General features: G+C 42.0%; 1 protein-coding gene across 2 annotated transcripts in view; it reads right to left on the bottom strand.

The window, feature by feature from the left end:
• The window catches only part of LOC136864125 (uncharacterized), a 306,577-nt gene that overhangs the window by 126,684 nt on the left and 152,332 nt on the right, over positions 1–27,561 (bottom strand). The window lies entirely within an intron of this gene.

The following is a 27,561-nucleotide window of genomic DNA, read 5'->3' as shown; positions in this document are numbered from 1 at the left end:
GTCCTTCATACCGTGGGCTGCGAGTTGTTGACCATCTCACACGAACTGCCCTATGGTGTGGTTTAAGAGGAACTCTTGGCATAGGCCCCCTTGATATCAGTCCTGCGTCGTGCAGCTTGATCCGACACATTCACTCCGTTGGACGTCCGATGATCCCCGCGGAACTAGGTGGCATAGCGGTGGGCCTACGAGGTGGTGATAGCAATAACTACCGTTCCTCCCCGCAAATTGTTTGCTGATCGACAACAAACGGGACGCTCTCGCAACCATTTGTCTCTCCGTGAACTTTTTCCAAACTCTGGAGACATTAACTCACTCCAACACGAGCAGCGACACAAACTTGTCGGGAATGACAGCATTCGAAGGCGGTCATGGCATGGTTACTTCAGTCCTAGAAGTGTTCCTACACCACCGAAGTTACAACTGATGTTAAACTGATCGACCCGACAAATTCCTACTATCGGAAAAATCTCTCATCTGATTTGGGTTTAGCGTTCTATGTGTCCCAGACATTGGCCTACAGTACCGTCTGTAAACATGTGATGTACAGTGACATACACCGTGTGAAATCGTAATATGAAAAAAAAGCCTACGCTCCGCAGAATATTTTCTAAATTTTGAGATGATTTTGTTGATTTTGATGTTGGTTTTAAGTTATTTTCTGTAAATTCCATAAGAATTGCTGTTTCGATAGCTGTTAAGTATTATATGTAATTATGGTCAAGATAATAGATACTAAATTTTAATTGTCATGTATTTCTTGTTCCTTATTCTACTGTTCCCTTTTTATTCTTCTTTCGTTATAAAATCTCTTCGTTTTTAGGAAACTACTCCTAACAGTGTGTGTTCATATAATTGCTGGCTGTACTTTTGTTTTGTATTATTCATGTGTTAAATACTACCGAACTGCCACCGAAATATCTCCCAATTGCAGTGTATGCTTTTATTATTAACTAGCTGCTGTGCCCGTTATTGACGCGTTAGCAGTACTGCCATCCAGCGGATATGAGTACCAGCAGTAGAGAGGAGAGCATAATTCAACTAACAACAGTGTCAGTGTACAGTTATTTTTCATTATATTTGCAGGCGCGGGTTTTAATGCCTAAAAGCTTAATTTTCCGGAGAACCATAGAGGTACAAAGAAAATGCATATTACTTTTTGTTGTTGTTGTTGTTGTTGTTGTTGTAGAAAATTTAATTTTAAGTACACTCGCTGCGCTATATTCTGTGATATGACTAACTATTTGCCAATTATTTTCGGTCTTAGCGGATAAAATACGCGCAAGTTCAGTAAATACCTACGTGTTATAGGCCGCCATGTTGAAACGGTTCATTAATGAAAATGACCGGCTCCATGGTTAAATGGTTAGCGAGCTGACCTTTGGTCACAGGGGTCCCGGGTTCGATTCCCTGCAAGGTCAGGAATTTTAACCAGAATTGGTTAATTCAGATGGCACAGGGGCTGGGTGTATGTGACGTCTTAATCCTCATTACGACGCGCAGGTGGCCTACGAAGGTGAAATCAAATCTGGCGAGCCGAACTTGTCTTCGGACACTCCCGGCACTAAAATCTATACACCATTTCATTAGTGAAAATAAAAAATATGTTTTCTAAACTGCGTACTTGAGATATATCCATACCAAATTTCACCTGAATTGGTAAAGTAGTTTATTTCTCGCTGAAGCACGCCTAAACACAATCTCATTTTAAGCAATTACGAGGTTTTTTGCAAATGATTTCACAAATAACACATTTTCATGTCAATACTTTACAATAAAACAGTCATGTGACGGTTTCCTCCAAGAATGTTTGCGCAAACTCGCATGAAACTCCGCCTAGCTGTTTAGACGCGATGTCATTTAGGGAGGCAGGCAAGCATTTATGTTATCTGCTGAAAGGAATTCATTGGCAGGGAAGGATTTACTTAGGTGAAAATGTAATAAGCAATTTGACCTACGCTGGCAACTTGGTCTTGATGGATCTTGCCAAAAGCCGAGTCTAATATCTTGGAACATGAAAACAGGTGCAATGAGTATGGTATAAAAATTGGCCTTTTCAAGATGTCATCAATTTAGTGTGTATAGAGGGCAGCACCGATATCCGATAAAAATAGAGATGAAACCTTCTTTGTTATTTAGGCCTAGTATATGTATTAAGCTCATGGAAAGTGATTAGTAATTTGAGAGGTTTACATCTTTAAATATTTTACATTCAACGTCTGCAAGAATTCGTATATATCATTAACAGTATACAGCGGAGGTGCTCACGCTGGGCATTTCCTCTCGCGGGCGCACAGTAGTGAAAGGCTGAAAGAAATACTATAAGACATAACCTTCATTCATTTTTGTAAACATAAGGTTCAAGCACACAGTATCATTTTTCATATTTTATTACCCAAAACAAGACATTATCAATAAACAAAGAGAAACTTCGTCAATTCTTTACACACCTATCACAGATTGGATGCGCTTGTGAACGGTTGGCTGTTGAGACAGCTCTTGCATTATTGTAGTGAAAAAGTAGTTAAAACCTATTAAAATTATTTAAATTTTGTGTGTGTGTGTTTCAGTGCTATTTATATATTGGTGTTTAGTGCTTGTTGGTAGAAATTGGGAGTAGTATTATTTATTTGAATTTTATAACAAGTAATTCAATTGATGTTTAGTATATTACGTTTTCTAGGTTAAGTAGGCTAGCTAGGTGTACTTTATTTCGAATTTAGGTTTAGGAAATACTTTAGGTAATAATATTAACTTTTAAAACAATATTTTTTAAATATCTGTAGGTTCTTTGGTATAATAGCCTACTTACAAAGGCAGATTATCATAAGGAGTTGTAACTCATTGAAATTTCCGCCGCTACTTTTCCGATATTTCGTACAGATATCCGTTCAAACTATCACGAAGGTAATAATTTATTACATTAAATAACACGATAAGCCTGTAAACATCGATTTAAAGAGAAGTTAAAGAGAATTCACGGTAATTTCACTGGATAATTACGCTAATTAACAGCTTTTTGGATTGTTGACGATTGTTGCTACATGCACATGATAGTTGTGTAAATAAATACAAAGTCAGCTGACTCATTATTCCACCGGGCGAGTTGGCCGTGCGCGTTGGCCGTGCGCGTACAGGCGCGCGGCTGTGAGCTTGCATCCGGGAGATAGTAGATTCGAATCCCACTATCGGCATCCCTGAAGATGGTTTTCCGTGGTTTCCCATTTTCACACCAGGCAAATGCTGGGGCTGTACCTTAATTAAGGCCACGGCCGCTTCCTTCCAACTCCTAGGCCTTTCCTATCCCATCGTCGCCATAAGACCTATCTGTGCCGGTGCGACGTAAAGCCCCTAGAAAAAAAAAAAAAAAAAAAAAAAAGATTCATTATTCCCATCATTTGTAGTCTTAGTTCCCTGCATACTCTGTACTTTCCACTTCCGCTTATTCATCGGGTAAAAGTTAATAATCAAATTCTTATATCCCAATAATATTGCATTTCAAGCCCCCGGCGTGGTTTTGACAAATTATAGTAGACAACCTCTTATTCTCAGCATTTAAGGACACTTATTCTCCGTCCCGCGTAGTAGGGAAAATAATACTAATCCACCAGCGGTAAAAGTTCATATAACCACACTTCAGCTGAAAATTGTAGTGTAGATACAGTATATTTAGATAGTGATGTATCTTGCCTGCTATATTCGTGTGTTATCTTTCGTATCTATTAGAGTGTAGTTCTAATAATAATTTGTGTAAGCATTTAGCTTTGTTGGTAATCTGTAAGTACAGTAGTTCTTGCAAATTTCATTTCTGTTTGTGCTTAGTAGTGACATACGGTACCGGTATTGTAACTATGATAGTCTGAAAGTAGTTTAAAAATTATTGTAGTGTACTGTACAGTAGTATACGAGTAGCCTAATATCCTATCAGAATTTAGTGTGCTTATTTTGTTATTGTAAAATATTTGTGTAGTACTGGTGTAGTAGAGGTATCCGCAGAAACTCTTACTAAAATTCTGTTGTAATTAGGATAGGCTTAATTGCAGTTTGGAATTATGTAGTTCTTGTGTATTCCTTTCGACATTCAGTAATTAACAGCAGTTTTTATCCTGTTAGGGGTTGTAGGATAAAGAGTAGTATTGTAGTGTAGTCGTATATAAATTACCTTATTGTTAGTACTATCCCAGACAATATATCCCTCCGTTCATTTATTTTTTGCAAATAAGTTATTTCATTTTTATTTTCATTTTTTCCGTAAATAATAGCTAAGGAGGGTTATGAGGGAGGAGTTGGAGAGTTTGAGGGAGATAATTAGGATTCTCACAGAAGACAGGGAGGAAGATAGGACTCCCTCAAACAATGTACAGGTTACAGTAGGTGTACAAGAGGGAGGGGAAGGAAAGGGGGTGAGTTGTAGAAGACAGGTGGTCTAATGTTCTAAGGGGAAGGGGATTGCAGGCTAAGGGCCCTATTCAGGATCAGAATTCAGAACAGGTGTGTCTGCGAAATCGGTACGAGTCACTCCACGTAGAACAGAGGGAAGATGAGTGACAGGGAACTGTTGCTGAGATGTACGGAAGTAGGAGGAAGGGAAAAGGTAGGAAAGGGAAATCTAGAGTAGAGGATAGGAAAAGACATGTGGAACAGGGTCATGGGAAGGAGAAAAGGGAGGAGGAAGTAGCTTCTGCAGCTATCAGGAAAGGCAGGGATGACCAGGAGGGGAGGGAATCAAATGAGGTGGGTAGGGTTGAGGCTCTGGTCATGGGGGATTCCATCGTTAGACACGTGGGGAAACTGTGTGAAGGAAAGGGATTCAGGCTGGAATGTTATCCAGGAATTAGGTTGAGGCAGATGTTGAGGAAAGTAGAAGAGAGGGAGGAGGAGGAGAAGGAGAAGGTGGTAGTGTTTCACGTTGGTACCAACAACGTAAGGCAAGCTTATATAAGTACCAACATAGTTGGAGATGTGTGGGATCTGGTAAATGCAGCACGGGTGAAGTTTAAGAAAGCGGAGATTGTTATTAGTGGAATACTCTGTAGGAGGGATACTGACTGGAGGGTGATTGGGGATTTAAATGAGACTATGGAGTGAGTATGTGGGAAACTGGGAGTGAAATTTCTAGATCCCAATGGGTGGGTAGGAGATGGGGATCTGCGCTCAGATGGCCTTCACTTAAACCGCAGTGGTACGTATAAGTTAGGAAATTTGTTTGGAAGGGTAATAGGGAGGAACATTCAGGGAAACGGGATGGACTAGGGAGCGGTGATAAGGGAACAGGGAACTGGAAATCAAGTAGGGATGACATAAAATTGTTAGTGTTGAACTGTAGAAGTACTGTAAAGAAAGGAATAGAATTGAGTAATTTAATAGATATATATTTACCAGATATTGTAATAGGAGTTGAATCATGGCTGAGAAATGATATAATGGATGCAGAAATTTTCTCACGGAACTGGAGAGTGTATCGCAGAAATAGGATAGGAATGGTGAGAGGGGGAGTATTCATTCTGGTGAAAGAAGAATTTGTAAGCTACGAAAAAGTTTAAGATGAGACACATGAAATTTTAGGTGTAAGGCTCATGTCTAAAGATAACAGGCAACTTGATATATTTGGAGTGTACAGACCGGGAAATGGTAGCACGGACACGTATTCAGAATTATTTGACAAGATAATCAGTTATGTAGGAAACGACAAGGAAAGAAATGTGATTGTAGCGGGAGATCTGAATTTACCAGATGTCAATTGGGAAGGAAATGCGAACGACAGGAAGCATGACCAACAAATGGCAAATAAGTTAATATGGGAAGGACAGCTGATTCAGAAAGTGATGGAACCAACCAGAGGGAAAAATATCCTATATATGGTGCTGATAAAACCAGATGAGCTCTGTAGAGAAACTGAAGTAATAGATGGTATTAGTGATCATGAAGCTGATTTTGTCGTAGTTAAAAATAAATGTGATAGAAAGGAAGGTCTTAAAAATAGGACTAGTAGGCAGTACCATATAGCTGATAAAGCAGGCATGAGACAGTTTCTAAAAAGTAACCAAGATCGGTGGAAAACGGTAAATAAAAATGTAAACAGAATCTGGGATGGGTTTAAAGCAATTGTTGAGGAATGTAAAAACAGGTTTGTACCAAACAGAATCTGGGATGGGTTTAAAGCAATTGTTGAGGAATGTAAAAACAGGTTTGTACCTTTAAAGGTGCTATGAAATGGTAAAGACCCACCTTACTTTAATAGAGAAATAAAGAGACTAAGGAGGTGCAGATTGGAAAGAAATAGAGTCAGAATTGGCTGTGGAAGTAAGGAGAAATTGAAGGAACTTACCAGAAAATTGAATCTAGTAAAGAAGGCAGCTAAGGATAAAATGATGGCAAGCATAATTGGCAGTCATACAAATTTTAGTGAAAAATGGAAGGGTATGTATAGATATTTTAAGGCAGAAACAGGTTCCAAGAAGGACATTCCAGGAATAATTCATGAACAAGGGGAGTGTGAATGTGAGGATCTTCAAAAGGCAGAAGTATTCAGTCAGCAGTATGTAAAGATTGTTGGTTACAAGGATAATGCCCAGATAGAGGAGGAGACTAAGGCTAAAGAAGTATTAAAATTTACATATGATAAGAATGACATTTACAATAAGATACAAAAGGTGAAAACCAGAAAAGCAGCTGGAATTAATAAGATTTCTGGGGATATACTAAAGACAATAGGTTGGGATATAGTACCATATCTGAAGTACTTATCTGATTATTGTTTGGTCGGAGGAGCTATACCAGATGAATGGAGAGTTGCTATAGTTGCCCGTGTGTACAAAGGAAAGGGTAATAGACATAAAGCTGAAAATTACAGGCCAGTAAGTTTGACATGCATTGTATGTAAGCTTTGGGAAGGCATTCTTTCTGATTATATTAGACATGTTTGTGAAATTAATAACTGGTTCGATAGAAGGCAGTTCGGTTTTAGGAAAGGTTATTCCACTGAAGCTCAACTTGTAGGATTCCAGCAAGATATAGCAGATATCTTGGATTCAGGAGGTCAAATGGACTGTATCGCGATTGACCTGTCTAAAGCATTTGATAGGGTGAATCATGGGAGACTACTGGCAAAAATGTGTGCAATTGGACTAGACAAAAGAGTGACTGAATGGGTTGCTATATTTCTGCAAAAGAGATCTCAGAGAATTAGAGTAGGTGAAGCTTTATCTGACCCTGTAATAATTAAGAGGGGAATTCCTCAAGGCAGTATTATCGGACCTTTATGTTTTCTTATATATATATATATATATATATATATATATATATATATAAATGATATGAGTAAAGGAGGGGAATCAGAGGGAAGGCTTTTTGCGGATGATGTTATTCTCTATAGAGTAATAAATAAGTTACAAGATTGTGAGCAACTGCAACGTGACCTCGAAAATATTGTGAGATGGACAGCAGGCAATGGTATGTTGATAAACGGGGTTAAAAGTCAGGCTGTGAGTTTCACAAATAGGAAAAGTCCTCTCAGTTTTAATTACTGCGTTGATTGGGTGAAAGTTCCTTTTGGGGATCATTGTAAGTATCTAGGTGTTAATATAACGAAAGATCTTCATTAGGGTACTCACATAAATGGGATTATAAATAAAGGGTACAGATCTCTGCACATGGTTATGAGGGTGTTTAGGGGTTGTTGTAAGGATGTAAAGGAGAGGGCATATAAGTCTCTGGTAAGACCCCAACTAGAGTATGGTTCCAGTGTATGGGACCCTCACCAGGATTACCTGATTGAAGAACTGGAAAAAAATCCAAAGAAAAGCAGCTCGATTTGTTCTGGGTGATTTCCGACAAAAGTGTAGCGTTACAAAAAATGTTGCTAAGTTTGGGCTGAGTAGAATTGCTCGACTAAGTGGTATGTTCCGAGCTGTCAGCTGAGAGGTGGCGTGGAATGACTTTAGTAGATGCATAAGTTTGAGTGGCGTTTATAAAAGTAGGAAAGATCACAATATGAAGATAAAGTTGGAATTCAAAAGGACAAACTGGGGCAAATATTCATTTATAGGAAGGGGGGTTAGGGATTGGAGTATAACTTACCAAGGGAAATGTTCAATATATTTCCAATTTCTTTGAAATCATTTAGGAAAAGGCTAGGAAAACAACAGATAGGGAATCCGCCACCTGGGCGACTGCCCTAAATGCAGATGAGGATTGATTGATTGATTGATTGATTGATTGATTGAGATGGTAATGAAAATATATTTTTGTAATATCTCGAAAGTAATTGTTACATAATTCATTTGCCCTATTTTTAAGACGTTATACTTCGTCTATTGCATTTCCGAAATAGTATCACAGTATTTTATCCTGGAAATTTATGGTTAAAGATGTTATTTAACAGTAGTCAGTGCTATGGTCAAGAAATGGTACATCAGGTCTCAGATTCTGGAACAGATTTAAGGTTTTAGTAGTATTCATGATAAAATGGTGGAATATCCATCAGTTCTTGTAAATCTTTCAGTTTTGCAGGATTTATAGCTCTTGGATGATGATATTTGAGGGGAAATGTCTCAAACTACGTGAAGGTGTACCAGGTATTTTGTTTTTTTTTCTAATATCCACAGAATCATAACTCTCAATTTCACCATAGCTATACTTAAAAAAAACTGCTGAAGTTTGGTTTTTAGTTACTTGCAAACAAGTAATCTTGCTCGGCAGTACCTTTTGACCAGATTCGCTCACTATTTTTGTCTGGACTTGAATCGAGAAAAGGTACTGCTGTGATAAACATACCAGTTGTCATTTTGACTCCACTGAAAGGATTTTTAACCCTAAGTTTCCGTAACTAGCTCCATCCATTGATGAGGAATATAAATATAAGATACTTGCCTCTTTTTTTTCTCAATGAGACCGAAGCCCCGCTCACATGGTAAAACCTGGCGGGTTGGTCGTGCGGTTCGGGGCGCGCAGCTGTGAGCTTGCTTCCGGGAGATAGTGGGTTTGTACCCCACTGTCGGCAGCCCTGAAGATGGTTTTCTGTGGTTTCCAATTTTCACACCAGGCACCTTAATTAAGGCCACGGCCGCTTCCTTCCCACTCCTAGCCCTTTCCTTTCCCATCGTCACCATAAGACCTATCTCTGACGATACGACGTAAAACAAATTATTTAAAAAGTCACATGGTAAAAATGTATGTCCGGGTACCAGATAATCACGGGACTGAGCAGGAAAGCTGTCGGAGTGAGCTCGAGCAAATGTCAGGTTTTCATCGCTGATTTTACTAGGGCGATTGCTGTGACGTCCTCTTTTGTCTACCTTTTATAAGTAAATAATAAATGTGGTATTTAATAAAGAAAGTTGGGTTGTATTGTAGAACACTGAAAAATTTCCATAAATGTGAAATTACTGCTTTATATAGTGGTACGTAATAAAAGTAAAACATGCCAGCTTACCTGAGGAGAACCGTACGTTTTTTTCTGTTGAATTACTCGAGACATTGCAGTAGTGGGTTAGCCCGTTCTTGACGTTACAGACAGATCAAATCCAGAAACACAAGAACATTCGCCTTTTGTATTTAAGCTAATATGATCGCTGAAGGATAGCTCAATATCACAATAGATAGCTCTCGTATCCGACAACATGGCAGCGCATAACTTAAATATTTTAACTTTGAGGGTTAACCCGTTTTTCCGGGCCTGTCTTCGATTCTATGTCTTAAATTTTAAATAAGAAGCGGTCTTCAAAGAATACAGCTCTACTGTGTTTTGACCTTGGGATGAGGAATGATTATAAAAATATTCACTTCTATGAAACCGTTTGAATTACGAAGTGAAAATTTCAAATCTTGTGTTAAATAACAGAAAGTATGAAACAAATTTAACCCCTCAGAGATTTAAATGGGGCGGGGGAGGGGGTTAAGATCCGAAAACGTTCATTCCTTCCTCCAAAACCGTTTAACGTACTAAGACAACATTCCAAATAGCGGTATATATTTTAAATCCTAGGTGTGAATTTGGAATTTTTTTTCAACATTCCACCCCTGACGTATTATATGGGGTTACAGGCCAGAGTAAAGTGTAGCTTCCACCGAGGTCCCAGTCTCATCCATGGCTGTGACAATATGGAAGCTGCTGGGGTATGGGTGGTGCTGAGTAACGACATTCAGAGCACGACTAGTGCATATGAGTGTTATGAAAGGTGTTGTTCATAGGGTCAGTCGTGCTGCAATAGTACTTTCTGACCCAGTGAGGAAGACAATGGCAAACTACCTCACTCCTCGTCTTGCCTAGTACACCTCATTTTGGTACTGCCATTGGTTTTTGCGGTTTCCTTATAAACGCATAACCTTTGGTGGTGCTATTTGAGGATCCAACCAGCCTCTGGGCTGATGACCTAACAGACAGACATCTCCGCAAACGAAATTACTCATCCCTCGAAAACAGTTTGACGAACAAATTTGTCATTTTACGAGAAGATTCTTCGTTTACGTTCTCGATGTTAACTATCAAACTTCAAAATATTCCTCCCCTAATGGGTTTAGATGGTGGTTGACTCTCAAAAAAGACAATATCCATTCTTCCGAAACCGTTTCAGGCACGATCTTAAACTTTTACATGAAGGGTAGTCTATGTCCTAGATGTTAAGAAAGATTCTTCAAACATTCACCGCCTAAAAAACATTCATTACTGTTGGACGTAATCATCTAAACTGCACAGGTTGATCGCTTTTATATCCTAGATGTTGAATAAGATACGGTTTAAAAACATCCCAATTATTTTGTAAGCAAAGCAAAGCAAAGCAAAGCAAAGTGACCTCCTTACAGGCCATGAAGGCCCTTGGAGGAGTGGAAGGTAAAGGCTTCCACCATTGTTAACCTCGGCACGTGATGGGGTAGAGTGGTTAGCTCTACGCCCGGCCGCCTTTGCTCCCAGGAATTAACCTGGTACTCATTTTTGGTGTAGGCTGAGTGAACCTCCAAAAGTGGAAATCTCGCTTCTTAAATTTTAAGACTTCCTGACGGGGATTCGAACCCACGTCCTTCCGGGCGAACCGAGCACGCCTTTACCGCCTCGGCCAGGCAGCCCCTAAGTAAACTCGTGTCCTCATCCCGAGGTGGTGCAGCTCTTTTCACGCACACCCCCACTGGAGGTGAGCTGCATGTACCATTCCAACCACATACCAGCCCTCCTGCCATTCTTAAATTTCTGGCAGTACCGGAAATCGAACCCGGGCCTCCGAGGACGGCAGCTAATAACACTAACCGTTACGCTACAGAGGCGGACCAATTCTTTTGTACGGGGATCAAATGCATGTTAGATAAGAAATTAATAATCATTCCCCCAGAACCGTTTGACGTACAAACTGAGGGTGTAGTTTACAAGTCGATAGTAGACTCGACAAAAATGTAAAATTTTGAAAAATAACTTTCAGTTTTAAACCGCAGCGAAGCACGAGTATCTTGCTAATATATATCTTTATTAGAGAGAGAGAGAGAGAGAGAGAGAGAGAGAAATACACAATGCAATTAAATACATTTTACAAGAACAAGATGCTCGGCTCCAAATACCACATCAAATTTGTTTTTCTCAATTCATTTCTCTGCAATGATATGAAATTGAGCAAAGTATTGTTTTAGATTCCTATGCGGTTCCACAGTTTTACTGCATTACCGAAACAGCGACAGGAAAATCAATGCCATCCCACTACATGATAAAATTTGCACCAGTTACTTTTTTTTTTTGCTAGTGGCTTTACGTTGCACCGACACAGATAGGTCATATGACGACGATGGGATAGGAAAGTCCTAGGAGTTGTAAGGAAGCGGCCGTGGCCTTAATTAAGGTACAGCCCCAGCACTTGCCTGGAGTGAAAATGGGAAACCACGGAAAACCATCTTCAGGGCTGCCGACAGTGGGATTCGAACCCACTATCTCCCGGATGCAAGCTCACAGCCGCGGCCAACTCGCCCGGTGCACCAGTTACTAATGCAAGTTCCTTGGTGAAGAATATAGATTTAACATTCTTCGGAGCATGCATTAGTGTCGTCCTGCCTCGTGCATCCCTATCAACTATGGAGAAGAATAACTGCAGGTACTCTTGACCTAAAGGGGCTGTCTAGCCGATGCAGTTCACCCAGAAGGACGTGGATTCAATTCCCCGGCGGGAAGTCGAAAAATTTAAAGAATGAGTTTTCCACTTCCGGGCTGCCACATGATTCTGAGATTCGCTCAGCCCACACCAAGAATGAGTACCAGGTTAATTTCTGGTGCCAAAGGCGGTCGGGCCATATCGCTAACCGCTCTATTCCACTTAGTGTCGTGGTTACGGATGGTAGAAGCCTTTAGCTTCCACTCCTTCATAGGTCTTTCTGGCCTGACCGGAGATGGCTTTGCTCCTTTTTCTCTTGAACTAGATATGAAATTCGTAACATTTGGTTATGTACTATCTGAGCGTCAGATAATCGATACGAAATAACATTCCGCCAAAGTATGGATCCTCGGACACTAATATGAGATAATGTAAAATTGTTTGTTAACCTTCCCTTCAATTACCAAATATCTTAAGATCCACCAAGGTGTAGGAAGTTTGATCAGTGGGCGTTCTTTAATTTGCTGGAAGCCGACGACACGGCACAAAGAAGTGCCAAACGAGATCAAACCACTGTGCCATAAGAATGCAATGTCAAATATAGAATGCAGAAGACAAATAGATTAGGGCCGTCACTCAAGACCAGGACCAAATAAAACCATTTCGAAGTTATGACAGGGGTTGCGCAATAGAAGAACGTGTTAAGAGCCGTTTCTCACGACTCAACGCATGTATCGCTTTGTAGGCGTATTACCGTCATGCTTACCAAGCGAGTTGGCTGCGCGGTTTCGTCCGCGTAGTTTGCTTGCATTCGGTAGATGGTAGGTTCGAATCCCATCCTCAGCAACCCTGAAGGTGGTTTTCCGTGGTTTCCCCATTGTCACACTAGGCAAATACTGGGGCTGTACCTTAAGGCCATAGCCGGTACGTTACCAATCCTAGGCCTTTCCCATCCTTTTTTTTTTTTTGCTAGCTGCTTTTGCGTCGCACCTACACAGATAAGTCTTATGGCGACTATGGGACAGGGAAGGGCTAGGAGTTGGAAGGAAGCGGCCGTGGCCTTAAGGTACAGCCCCAGCATTTGCCTGGTGTGAAAATGGGAAACCACGGAAAACCATTTTCAAGGCTGCCGACAGTGAGGTTCGAACCTACTATCTCCCGAATACTGGATACTGGCCGCACTTAAGCGACTGCAGCTATCGAGCTCGGTTTTCCCATCCTTGCCTCGCCTAAAACTGTTGATGCCACACTCTGAAAATCCACTGGCAAAGAACAAAAGTACCATCATACATCACATAAAATGGTCTGGAAACCTAGTGGTAAACAGCCTTGCATAACCTACCTAGTGTCCGTGCAGTCAGTCTGATAACCTGCGCCTCTTAAAACTTTGGAATCAGTTGCACTCTTTCTTTAGGTTTTCGGCGACGGTGGGGTAGAAAAGGGCCAGCGCTGGGAAGGAAGCGGCCGTGGTCTTCATTAAGCATTTGTCCGGTGTGAAAATGGAAAACCATCTTCAGGGATGCCGACGGTGGGGCTCGAACCCACAGTTTCCCGAATGCAAGCTAACAGCTACACAGCCCTTACCGCACAGCCAACTTTATCAGTATATTTGTTTTTTAATCAACCACTTTTCGCATTATTCTTAAACACTGTAGGAATCGACAGCCGATACGCACCAAGTAGAAAATTATTCAGTAGAAGTGGAGTATGTCATAGAAACACGCCCGCAATGACGAGTAATAGCAATTCAAGCATCTCTTCTTTCTCGTGACATCTGAAAAATCCTGACTGGGGAGAGTAAACGCTGGAAAGTTGTGTTAGCGGAAGTCGTCAACCTAGCATTAAAACATAGGCATCCATCTCTAATTAATTCCATACACAAGTCTCGCACAGCTCGCTTCTTCATTTCCCTTTCTCTAACTCATTCCGTGGGAGGACTGCGGCTGATAGAGCCCACTTTCTCGCCAGTGTCGTGAGTTACAGACTCCAGTTCCACGTGTTCAGGAAGCGGCAAGCGTATTTCACCCGCATGTTCACCTCGCGATAAAAGACATCTTCCTCTAGAACACGAAATGTATGGAAACCGACTCCGATCCACTTCGCCCCAAGAGGTTACTCAGCCTCCGTTGGTTCAACTGTTAACATACAGAACTTGGGACAAAACGGGGAAATCGAACTAGTTTCACCACTCTGTTCTTTCGTGATTAACTTACAGGAATAATCATAAGAGTTAACAACTTTAATTCTTTCTAGTAGTATGTTTCGTGTACTTTAAATTCTTCAATGTATCACCACCACTACCAGTGTAATAATGTTATTGTTTTTACATCCCGCCAACTTCTTTTGACAGTTTTCGTAGACTCCGAGGTGCCAGAGGCTCGGTCACAGGAAGTGCACCTAACGTTTTATCTCGTTTCAGGATCAGTAACGTGTTAATAAGAATTAGGTCGATTGAACTGAAATAATTATGAGAACTCTACAGGCTAGAAAGTTTCTTAGGATGATCAGGTTTCTATACAGCGGTGAGGATACCCGCTAACAAATTTGAGAAATGCAGTATTGGACCTCTTACTCCCGGAAAATGGTGCCATCGTAGTGACGAAGGGCTGTATTAAGTTTTCTCATTTGTTTCTTGCTGAAGAGCCCTCAGTAGAAAATATGCCGCCGGGCTGAGTGGATCAGACGGTTGAGGCGCTGGCCTTCTGACACCAACTTGGCAGATTCGATCCTGGCTCAGTCCGGCGGTATTTGAACGTGCCCGAATACGTCAGCCTCGTGTCGGTAGGCTTATATTTTACTGGCACGTAAAGAACTCCTGCGGGACAAAGTTCCGGCACCTCGGAATTTCCAAAAAGCGTCAAAGTAGTTAGTGGGACGTTAGAAATATTATTATTATTATTATTATTATTATTATTATTATTATTATTATTATTATTATTATTATTCTCTAACAGTGAAGATAAACATTTCTCAGAGGATCCATATTTGTAGGACATTTGTTTTGATGCACACTACCCACCTCTGTACATTTTAGAAATAATGCACCACAGTGGCACTGTCGAAGAAATTGTTGACTGGAGTTAGTTGTTGAATTACTTAAGTCTGGGATTCGTACAGGTAGCGTACTAGTGGTAATATTTCCAAAGCTATCTAGGCCAAAATATAAAGTCATTTTAAAAAATCAGGAAACTAAATCGTCAAAAATTACCAGTGTTTCGCCCCAGTTGGACATGGGCTCATCAGTTGGATACCGCACCTTCCCAAGACACTGGTCGGCTAGCACGCCGGTAGCGACACCCCTGGATGCTGTCCTGTGCCGGCGTTTATTATAGTGAAGTGCTCTAGTATACGTCGAACGATCAGACGTGCTTCTGCGTTCTATCAGACAGGTTTTTATTACTCTTCATTGAACTAACTTTTATTCGTCATGCACATCTTTCCTTTTATTTTCATCTTTTATTCTTAATACTTTCCCTCTCTTCAGAATCATTAAGGCCGCGGCATTAATTAAAATACAGCCCCAACATTTGCCTGGTTTGAAAATAGGAAACCACGGAAAACCATCTTCAGGGCTGCCAACAGTGGTTGTTTTGCTAGTTGCTTTACGTCGCTTTACGTCTTATGGCGAAAACAGTGGGGTTCGAACCCACTATCTCCCGAACGCAAGCTCTCAGCTGCGCACCCCTAGCCACATGGCCAACTCGCTCGGTACAACAAGAATAATTACTTAATGCTATGGCACTGACTCGCTGGCCTAATTGGCTTAAGAGCTAATCTCACGCAAAAGAACGACACCACAGCAAGTATCAATGATACCTTATTAGATAAACATCCTACTAAGATGGTGAGAAGTCTGTGCACTCCGTGGTGGAGACTGAGGACGTGTTCCTCCACCAGGTCTCAGTCTGAAAGTTTGAATGAATGAAAACCTACAACATGTTTTCCAGTCAGTGACCGGGTCAGGGATGGAATGAATGAAGCCACCAACTTGTGGCTAGGATAGGAATTGTGCCGGCTGTCGAAGCCTGTCGCACTCCTCTGGGGCAATGATTAATGACTGACAGATGAAATGAAATGATAGTGGAGAGTGTTATGGAATGAAAGATGACAAGGAAAACCGGATTACCTGGAGAAAAACCTGTCCCGCCTCCGCTTTGTCCAGCACAAATCTCACATGGAGTGACCGGGATTTGAACAACGGAACCCAGCGGTGAGAGGCCAACGTGCTGCCGCCTGAGCCACGGAGGCTTTTCAGTCTGAAAGTTTCAGTACCTATAATACTGCTGCGGAATCTGACATCTCCTAAGCTTTGTAATGGTACCAGGCTGCAAGTGAAGTCTTTACATTGTAACGTGATCGAAACAACCATCTTCACGTGATGTGGTGCGGGAGAAACAGTTTTCAACCCCTGCATTCCTTCGATTCCTTCAGTGTGCTATTTTCTATGTAAACAACTGCAATTTCCCGTTAATCTATGCTTCGCAATGACAAACAATGCCCCGGGGTAGTCCTTAAGAATTGCTGGTGTGGATTTAGGGAATGGTTGTTTTTCCTTTGCCAGTTATACGTACCCTGTTTACGTGCAAGATCTCCCGACAACCTTGTGATTCTGCATCCATAGGAGCGGGGAAAATGTAGTTTACCTTGGACAACATGATTTGAATGGTAGTAGAATTCAGTTGTGACTGGCTGTAGGCAAGTGAGCCTGCCATTATAATGAGAATTTCCAAAGTAGAGTGTGACCAGCAGCCTGCCATTATAATGAAAACACCCCCAAATGGAACGTGACTAGCAGTAGGAAATAGAGCCTGCCATTAGACTCTATAATGAAAACTCCAGAACCCGAACTTTACACGAGAAAGGACGTATGGCTACCTGCCCTCTGTGTTTTTCGGATAACGCTATGAGCAACGCAATATAATCAAATCTTACAACGGGTATAGTATTTTACCTAGAATTCCGTAGCGATGCACGGATAGTAACGGAGTAACACGCAGCCATCACACCATATGCCATCACATGCCTCCTACAACAATATTGCAATGCTATCACACACAGCGAATGGTTCGATTTCCACGAGGCGCTGCCAAAATAATGTGCTTGACTGACCATCCAGCCGGTGTGGCAAGCCAACCAATAAGCTGTCCGAACATTGCCAGTCAACAGTGCAGCACACGTCGCCTACCCACGAGGTGACTCACAGTCGTGACACTTGGGTGGAGTTTCAGGCGTGTCCTGATTCTTACCCCATTCATTTCCTCATCGCTCTGATTAAACAACACACATGAATAGCATTTTACAAAAGCTCTGCGCATAACATTACGCCATTATTTGGGCCAACCAGTGCATTTTCTTTAGCGTATACAAAAGGAAATAAAGGAATGCTGCGTTAAAATGCATACTAAGGAGGAAAGTATTTATCGACCAGCTGCGTAACGTAGACTACTACGTTTTCGCTTTCCACGCTTATGGTAGCAGGGTCGATTCCGGCTGAGTAGAGTGGCTTTTGAGTGTGTGTTTACTGACAAGCAAATTTGATCATTTTGAAAATGAATTCCGGAAATCCTAAAGCAGTTGATGGAATGGTACACACATCATCATCGCCAAAATTGATTAAAATTAAAGTCCCGTAGGCAGTGCAATGTAAACAATCATTAATTCAAAAATCACCGCCCAGAAGGACGACAAAAGTTTGTAAAACACTAGATAGTTACTTAATTGAATAACCGATGCTCTAAATCTGAACTGTAGTTAATATTAATAGGTTTAGGGTGTCTTCAATTCCTACGTTATGCAGCCGATCTCTCTGTCCAAGAATGTACATACGGAAGCTATTCCTTCTGTGTGAGCTACAGGCTACTTAATATATCTGCAAAATAGTATAGTTTTTAAGTGGGCTATTAGCTGCATTCGTGTTTTCTATTGCACCTTATGTTGCAAGGCGCTAGTAAAATGACGTTCAAATTATTAGAACTAAAATACCGGGTGGTCCAGCAGCCCCTTGCGATCCAGTTTTATGCATCTCTTCACATTTACTACAACTCTGAAAGACATCGGTCTCTCTCCCTAAAACGGGTAATATAACGAGATGTGTGTTTACCCATGGAAACGAGAACATGCGATGGTAGGTTAAGTATATAGTTGCGCGAACTCCCCTCCTTCGAAGCAATTCACAACAATTCACTGCATCGAGATGTATTCCAGCAACGAGTATGTGGATATGTTACTTATCTACGGAAAAGCTAGACAAAATGCATACCAGGCACAACGCCTGTACCAAGAACGCTATCCGGATAGACGACAACCGACGGGCATGATATTTCGGAGTGTGGAAAGTCGCCTGCGGGATACTGCATCCCTGTGAAGTACACGGCCTGTTCGAGATCATCCCGAGACATCTGCTGACAATGAAGAGGTCGTGTTTGACGCTATCAGGCGTAACCCTCATACTAGCATACGGGCCATTGCACAGGGGACGAACATCAGCCGAGCGTCTGTTATGCGGATATTCCATACCCACCGGTTTCACCCGTACCATCTTCACTTACACCAGGAGCCCCATGGTCATAATTTCGATGCCCCGGTGGCGTTCTGTCAATGGATCCTACAGCATGTGGACACTGATCCTGCTTCTCTAGCGACACACTTATTTACGGACGAAGCACGATTCGGCAACAATGGAACCGTTAATCGCCATAATATGCATTACTGGAGTGTGGATAATCCCCATTGGGTGCGACAGACACCTTTTCAGCTACACTGGCGCGTGAATGTATGATGTGGAATCATTGATCACCTCATCGGTCCCCATTTCTTTGAGGGCCATCTGACCAGCCACCGCTATTTGAGGTTTCTCCAAGATGAACTACCACCTTTTTGGAGCATGTGCCACTCCTTGACCGCTGCAGGATGTGGTTTCAAACACGACGGAGCTCCACCGCACGCGGCGGTGGTCGTCCGGATCAATCTCCCTGCGACGTATCCTGATAAATGGATAGGAAGGGGAGGACCTGTCTCCTGGCCCGCCAGATCACTCAATCTTACGCCCCTGGATTTCTTTCTGGGGGGCCATATAAAACAAGTATGCATAGGGGCCGGCCAGTCCTTGTCACCTTAGACAGCTAATCACCGAGGCATGCCGATCCGTTTCGCCAGAGATGTTGCAACGTGCCAGACGGTCCTTACAACATCGCGCGCAGCTCTGTATCGACCACGAAGGTCGTCAGTTCGAGCAGGTGCTGCGTTAAACGACGTGGATAGCCGGGCTGAGTGGCTCAGACGGTTAAGGCGCTGGCCTTCTGACCCCAACTTGGCAGGTTCGATCCTGGCTCAGTCCGGTGGTATTTGAAGGTGCTCAAATACGACAGCCTCGTGTCAGTAGATTTACTGGCACGTAAAAGAAATCCTGCGGGACTAAATTCCGGCACCTCGGCGTCTCCGAAAAGCGTAAGAGTAGTTAGTGGGACGTAAAACAAATAACATTATTATTAAACGACGTGGATAACCGAAATCCTCTCACATGTGTCCTAGCCTCTATCAACCCAGCTCCATACCAACGGCCCTCTTCAGGGTCAAATAAACAAATCAGTCTGAAAAATACCGGTATTAAGTATACAACCTTGCCACATCTCAGACAACTGGCTTAAAAAAATACTTGCATGGGACTTAAACCTTCTAACCCTCGAGCACTGTCAATAATCACACATCCTACCGCGCGCTAGCCATATGAGCTACTGCGACACTTGACCTACGGCGCCCACTTCCCAGCCTATACAGTACCGTGCTCCCGGTCTGTGCGTCCACCTCCTATTTTAAAGTAAGTGTCCCGCGTATCTGTACTCGTTTTACAGGTTCATTCGAGATACCCATAATGAATTACCAGTGGCGCTCACGATTCCTGCTGTCTTATAGCCCATAGACACGCATCACATGGTATATTCTCCAAAGTTATCACAAAGTCCCGGTGAGAATTAGACATTGTCAACTTTTGACTTTTTTATGAGGTCACCCAGGCTTAATTTGGGACTTGGCTGGGAAATTAAGGCAGAATTTCCTTCTTTCCACCATGCACTCGTCCTAATGAAAATCCCACCCGAAATCGCAGAGATTCCAGCTATCGAATTCCAGGTTGGGGTCGAGTGATGGCTAACTCAACATTCCCTGCCCGCTTGATTCCAACCCACCATTTCAAAGAAAATTCGGTTCAAGAGTTCAGATTAACACGAAGGTACCTACTATCTTTAGAATGCGTCTTGATGCTATCACCGCCACATCCACAGGATCAACATCTTCGACAACCCTGTCTGTCCAGAAGACCCCGGTCAAATAGCGGACCTGAACCACATCCCACTGGCATGTAAGAAGTACTCTCAAAAGCAGGACCGTCTGTACTCATCGTCAGTGGAGAAAGATACTCCACTACCAACCTCAGTTTTTCGAATCTAAGTACACAGTTATGTGCTGTTATCACAATATTAATCAAACTGGAATATTTCTCTATTAATCACTATCTCGTACTAGGGTACAGTGCTTAATGCACTGCATATTTTCAGTTTCCAGGGAATTCAAGATCAACATACAGTGGGTCACTTTAATATTCGGACAACACAGATAATGGAATGTTTCCTGACATAATTTGTTCGCAAACAAATGTGTATACAACAAACATACGTCCAGCAATTCGTGAGTATTTAGCGCACGTATCACAACAAGATTAAATGTCAGGCGAATTGGTGAAGTGTTGTGACAGTGATAGAAAAGGAAGTAATGAGATACTACATTTTAATATTCGGACACGTCATTTGTACTCCATTTGCACGTGACTACCTGACCCAATTGCGGCAAGGGAGAAACGTAAGGAGTAGGATACGTATCCCTGAACTTCACTGCAGTGAGCAGCGTTGTACAGAACGACGCTGTACGTACAATGGGGCGCAAAGGCAGAAACACAACGTTTGAACAGCGCCAACTGGTTATTTTCCCCAATGCAAAGGGACGCAGTTGCAGAGATATTGCGCGAATGTTGTGTATGAGTAAGAGTACTGTCAATTACATTGTACGGCGATTTAAAGAAGAGGACAGGATTGAGTCTATACCGCAAAAGGGTCAACCAAAAACGCTAACTGATCGTGAAGAAAGACTTCTCGTAAGAAAAATAGGAAACGATCCTAAATTGAGTGCGCCACAACTTGCACGGGAATTAGACGAGGAAGCTGATAAATCAGTGCACCATGAAACTATGCGCAGGACTCTTCGAAAGGCCGGATTTAACGCGAGGGTGTCGAGGAAAAAGCCATTTATCAATGAAGCGAACCGAAGGAAAAGACTGAAGTTGCCTTGCAATATGTACACAAGGACACAGAATGGTGGAAACATGTGTTATTTTGTAATGAGAGCAAATTTAATATTTATGGATCGGATGAGAGGAGAATGGTTTGGCGCAGACCAAATGAAGAATTAAAACCGAAACATTTGCAACCAACTGTGAAACATGGAGGCGGGAGTGCAATGGTATCAGCGTGCTTTTCGTCTGCTGGAGTGGGTGAAATTTCGTTTATTGAACATACAATGGACCATAAACAGTATCTAGCCACCCTGAAGCAGAATTTACACCAAAGTGTTACAAAGCTTGGGATCAGGGACATATTTCATTTCTATCAAGATAATGATCCTAAGCATAAAGCGTGGAATGTCCGAATGTGGCTGTTGTTCAACTGCCCAAACTCCACCCCAGAGCCCGGATCTTAATCCCATTGAAAATTTATGGAGTGAACTTGACAAGAGAGCGAGGAAGTCCAAAATAACGTCAAAGAAGGAATGGGCTAATATTAGGCCTAAGGACACGGAAAAATTAGTTTCTTCTATGCCACGACTGAAAGCCGCCATAAAACAACGTGGCAATGCCACCAAGTACTAGATTGGTTTGAGTTCCATGTTACGCTACAGTTTCGGTCATTATGATCCTTGTGTCCGAATATTCAAGTGGTTTTGTTATGTGATAAGGTGACGACTGATTTTTTATCTACAAGTCATTTTCGTTCTGATACACTTGTATTATTATGTAATCATATCTGAAACATTGGCGTTTTGTTTTGTATTGTCAAACTTTCCTTTCTGTGTGCTCAAGATAATACAAATATAATGTTCAGAGTGTCACATGCCATCCGGTGTCCGAATATTAAGGTGACTCACTGTAGTCTACAAGCACCTTCATCGCAATCATCCTTTACAACGGAGACCTATAGAAGTATGAAATAATTACCTATGGAAATGCTGGCCGCAAGGTTTCCCGAGACCAAACGCCGTATGTAAATAAATAATATAATAGCATCCCCTGCCCAATCAAAAACTAACAAATACTAAGCAATCTTCGTAGAGGCCATGAAGGCCTACTGAGGACTGGAGGATGGACGCTTCAACTATCGGCACCAAGTGGGCTAGAAGGGTTAGCGGACCACCTTGTCCTCAGTCATTTCTGGTGTAGACTAAGTGAACCGGAGGACCACGTGCCAATCCAAAACAGGAAGTCTCATTTCTACATTTTCGGCTTCTTAACGGGAAATCGAACCCATGTACTTCCGGGTAAATTGAGCACGCCTTTACCGTCTCTGCTAGGCAGCCCCTTCCAACAAGAACTAGATAGGTTTGTTAGTTAGGAAATAGGTTTCTGAAGACTTTACCCGTCAGAAGTGATTAATAATAATAATAATAATAATAATAATAATAATTTGTATTATGAAAAGCCCCATAAAAGGGTTTATTGTGCGGAGCATACACCAACGAGAATACGGGAATCTATCGCACAAAAGAAAATTCTTCCGGCCTAGCATATACAGTATCATTCTTCTAAACAACGAACGGTAACAGAACTTTGTCTGGTGGTTCACGGGAAGTCTTAATCTAAACTTGTAATTGCTTTATTTCCATTGAGGAAAATCATCAGGTGTTCAAAATAATGGTCGGATGCTATGATTACCCGACACGTAGCCTACTTATCACTGTGCCAGAAGAAGTCAACTGACTTGTGATTTCTATACCTTACAGACCGACAATCATTTTCACACAGCGTGTACAATATTCAACCTCCAGTGATAACAAGCAAAAGTGCGGCCAGTATCCAGTAATCGGGAGATAGTGGGTTCGAGCCCCACTGTCGGCAGCCCTGAAGATGGTTTTCCGTGGTTTCCCATTTTCACATCAGGCAAATGCCGGGGCTGTACCTTAATTAAGGCCACGGCCGATTCCTTCCAATTCCTAGGCCTTTCCTATCCCATCGTCGCCGTAAGACATATCTGTGTCGGTGCGACGTAAAGCAAATAGCGAGCGATAACAAGCAAGCAGTTTTACATGACTGGTATCGTGGTCATACCCATGTGACCTTCACTATCATGTGAAATCCGGACCACGGAGACGTGACTTCTCATTTTAAAAATAGCATTATGCTGCGACATAGTTGAGGAGACTGTCACAGACACCAGTGTCGTGAAGATGGCAACACGTCGCGTGTTAGACTTTGAACATGGGATGATCATCGGCGCACGGCGCATGGGTAATAGCATTGTGGAGAAGACACGCAAATTCGAGTTTCCGAGGTCAACAATGTCGAGGGTGGATCGCAGAGAGAATGTTAACACCTGCGTAAGCCGCAACACGGGAATACCACAGGTATTTTTAATTTGCTAGTTGCTTTACGCCGCACCGACACAGATAGGTCTTATGGTGACGATGGGATAGGAAAGGCCTAGGAGTTGGAAGGAAGCGGCCGTAGCCTTAATTAAGGTACAGGCCCGGCATTTGCCTGGTGTGAAAATGGGAAGCGACGGAAAACCATCTTCAGGGCTGCCGATAGTGGGCGGTAGAGGTGTGATCCCTCGCCGAGACCGAAGGAAAATCCAACCCTGGAGGGTAAACAGTAAGTAAAAAAAGATGTGTATTACGACGATCACAAAAATCCAGCCCTCGAGCTGGAGGAATTAACCAAACGCGGCTAAAATTCTTGGTCCGACCGGAAATCGAACCGAAGGACCAATGAAACGAAGGCCACTACGTTAACCATTCAGCCAAGAAGTAGGACCAATTGACTATACTCTACTTATACCGTACTATCTAATTCGTTCAAGAACACTTATTAGGTAGTGCGGAAAGGTCTACCAAGTGACAAGCACTGCATGTTGTCAAGTAGGTTGCGCATTCCATAAATAAAAAAGAAATAGGCATGTCACAAAATATTTAGCCGTTATGGAACATTACAGGAATTTAAGTTAGAATTGACACACAAAGAGTACGAAGGGAAGACATTTTATATAGCAAACTGATTTGTAAAGGATAATTAATATGTCCTTATTATCGTTTTCTGGGATCTAACAGCAAGATCATCCACCCCAATCCATATGGTATAGTACAGTTTGTAAGTCAGTTACCTATAACACTTGCCAGACTCGAGGATTACTGGCAGAAAACTCGTACGTCGATAAACGAAGTGTGGTTGCGGTTCATGCAGTGCACATTTGTTCAAGGCAGGCTGATCACAATTTTGATGGAAACACTCTTTGGTTGATTACCTACGAAGCAGAACATTAAGGATAATACAAATGAGCCAGGTGGAGGATAATTATATTTCCCCTTAATAATAATAATAATAATAATAATAATAATAATAATAATAATAATAATAATAATAATCCACAGTCATCAAATGAGCCATTCTGACGTCTGTTGTAGCTACAGTCAATTGCATACAAATTTCACCATACTCTTACCCTCCCATCTGTGTCTGTGCGTCATCGTTAAGAGCATTTACATACGGTTCATACGAGACCTTATGATGGAGGACACAACATAAATCGGCCAATCTCGTCCAACTTCTAGCGTAGATTGCATTGCATTTGCGAAACAACACTGTGTAATTTCTTCTGTGTACAAGTCACGTTTTGAAGAAGTTTTCTGTTTCGGTTGTTCGACAGTTAGTCACCCGAGTTGCTTCCTCATAACACTGTTTTCTAGCGATTAACAACGACTGCCTCAGGAATCTAGTACTGGATTCCGGATCCGACGCCGGGGAAACTTTAGTGATTTATATGACACACTTGTGGGAATACTTAACGCATGGATGTAATATTGTGTCTTGTCTCCCTTACAACCAAGCGAATCTTCTCAGCGAGTGTCACAACTATACGATGTGTCCGAAAAGTTACCGTGCACTGAAAGAAGTCTACTTCCAGTTCCTACAGATGTGTTGGAAATGACCTCCGTTAACGATCAGATATGCTCGCATACGCCTCTGAATATTAAGGAAACCCTTTCCTATGGTATGTGGCGTGTTTTGTAGGATATCAGTCGTTACTGCAGCCCGCAGCTCCTCAATTTTATTTTCCTGTGTGTATTCTCCCTTTCAATTCTCCCCCCAGAAAGAAAATCTCGTGAATGCGGAGAAAACAGTCCCTGGGATATGAAGTGATCTCCGAGGAAATTCTAAAATAAAAAATGCTGTAGTGATTAGTGATCTGGCCATCTTTCTGAAAAACATCCTTAGTGGACTTCATAGTCCATGAGTTAGGATATACGCTTAAATGAGTAGATAATCTAAACAGTACCATTTGGAGTGAAAATGATTTCATGAAATGAGCTTACGGTGTGCGTACAAATAGGGCCATACCAAAAGCCAACTTCCTACCCGTGGAGAGGCAATTATCTGCTCGGATATATTTCAGTTCTCCATAGACGGATATTCTGGGTATTCAAGTAGTCGAACAGCACCTGTTGCCACGAATCATCGGTAATGAAAGACACGTCCGAAATGTCTTCATCTTCCTGAGACAGGAAGTCTCGTAACCACCTACAAATTAAATATCAACTTCGTGGACCATGTCTTTCAGTCTGGACGACACACACGCACTGTCTAGATACAAATGCAAATTCATTTTTCAGAATATCGTGTACAAAACTACTTCAAGGACGTTTGTAAACTCTTCAGTATGAGGTTTCGTATATCGTCCACGACCTCGACAGCCATGTATGATCTATCGGCATGGCAACATCGAAAACACTGACAGTTTCTAGAAACTCCACTGTGAGATTACGCACCGAATTAAAGGAGGGGGGGGGGGGTCAGCATCATGAAATTACTTAGCGAATTGCTCTTGAACTACTACTGTATGGAGTGAAAGACATGTTCCATCAAAGCACTTCATGTGTAACAAACAGTTTTCCTCGTGTCCCAAGATGAGTAATCAACTGGCATACGAGACTGTCGACATCTGAAGGACAAATAAATTACACTTGAGCAACACAACTAAATTTTTTTGTGTAAATCCCTTAAATGTGTACGATAACAAAAAATAAAGAACATTTTCCGTACATATGCAACGTTCGTTGTCAATAAAATGCTTCAAAATACCAGGTGAATCAGCTGTCCCTACCAATATTTTGCTCTGCAGCCCAAAAAACATGCGAGATCGTTATTTCACTGCTAGCATCCCGTATAGCACTAACGCGCTGTAAGCACTTCCCGCAAACTATTCTGAATAGTATTATCGTTCCTATCATGTGACAATAAATCGTTCGAAAAATATGACATCCTTCTAATCATTTATCGTGCGTCAGTCTACTACGTAATGTTGTTAAGATGTCTTGCCAAGTGACCGGGTATAAGCAAAATGCGAAATTAACGCTTAAAACTATGATATCGTGATGTACGGAACAGCCAAATGGGAGAGTAACGTACTCTTAAGGCATTCTTAACACATTTTTCACTCACAGCTGTGGCGTAGCGCCTGTGGTCGAACGCTGGCCTACTAATAAATTGAATGTAGTATTAATAGTTCGAATAATCCATCGGAGAAATACTTTTACATCGACATGAAGCTTCACTATTAAATACAGGCCAGTGTGTGCCACACACAAGCACTAAAATGCTGCTATTGTTTTTGTGTACTGCGCATATTGCACTGCTATACGGCCGTATGAAGTCGCTTGTCATTTGCCATGTATTCCACGGACGGATACGATCACGTGCTCCTTATCTACGGAGAAGCGAGAGAGAATTCGTTGCAAGGACCACGTCTGTATCAAGAAAGGTATCCGGACAGGCGACATCTGAATGCAAAGTCTTTCCACGTTGTTGAAAGACGTTTACGAACAACGGGAGTACTTCAAACGGTAACACCCGTCCGAGAGTAGGTCGTAACGTCTGATGAGAACGAGGAGGCTGTTCTGGACACAGCTCGCAATAACCCACACACGAGCAACTGTACAAAATGTGAACATCAGCCAGGCTTCCGTACTACTAATACTGCATGCCCATAAATAACACCCCTACTATCTACAGCTAAACCAGGAGCTCCGCGGGCGGGATTTCGAAGCTCGCATGAATTTCTGTCAGTCGTTTTCAGGAAATCTGAAAAAAAAAAAAAAGATTCAGCATTCCTTTCGAAAATCCTGTTCTCCGACTAATCACGATTCCACAATTATGGTACCGTCAACCGCCACAATTTGC

This window comes from Anabrus simplex, chromosome 2, assembly GCF_040414725.1.
Source record: "Anabrus simplex isolate iqAnaSimp1 chromosome 2, ASM4041472v1, whole genome shotgun sequence".
In the NCBI taxonomy this organism is placed as follows: domain Eukaryota; kingdom Metazoa; phylum Arthropoda; class Insecta; order Orthoptera; family Tettigoniidae; genus Anabrus; species Anabrus simplex.
The sequence above is the reverse complement of the archived record's forward strand: the minus strand, read 5'-3'. Positions and strand labels throughout refer to the sequence as shown.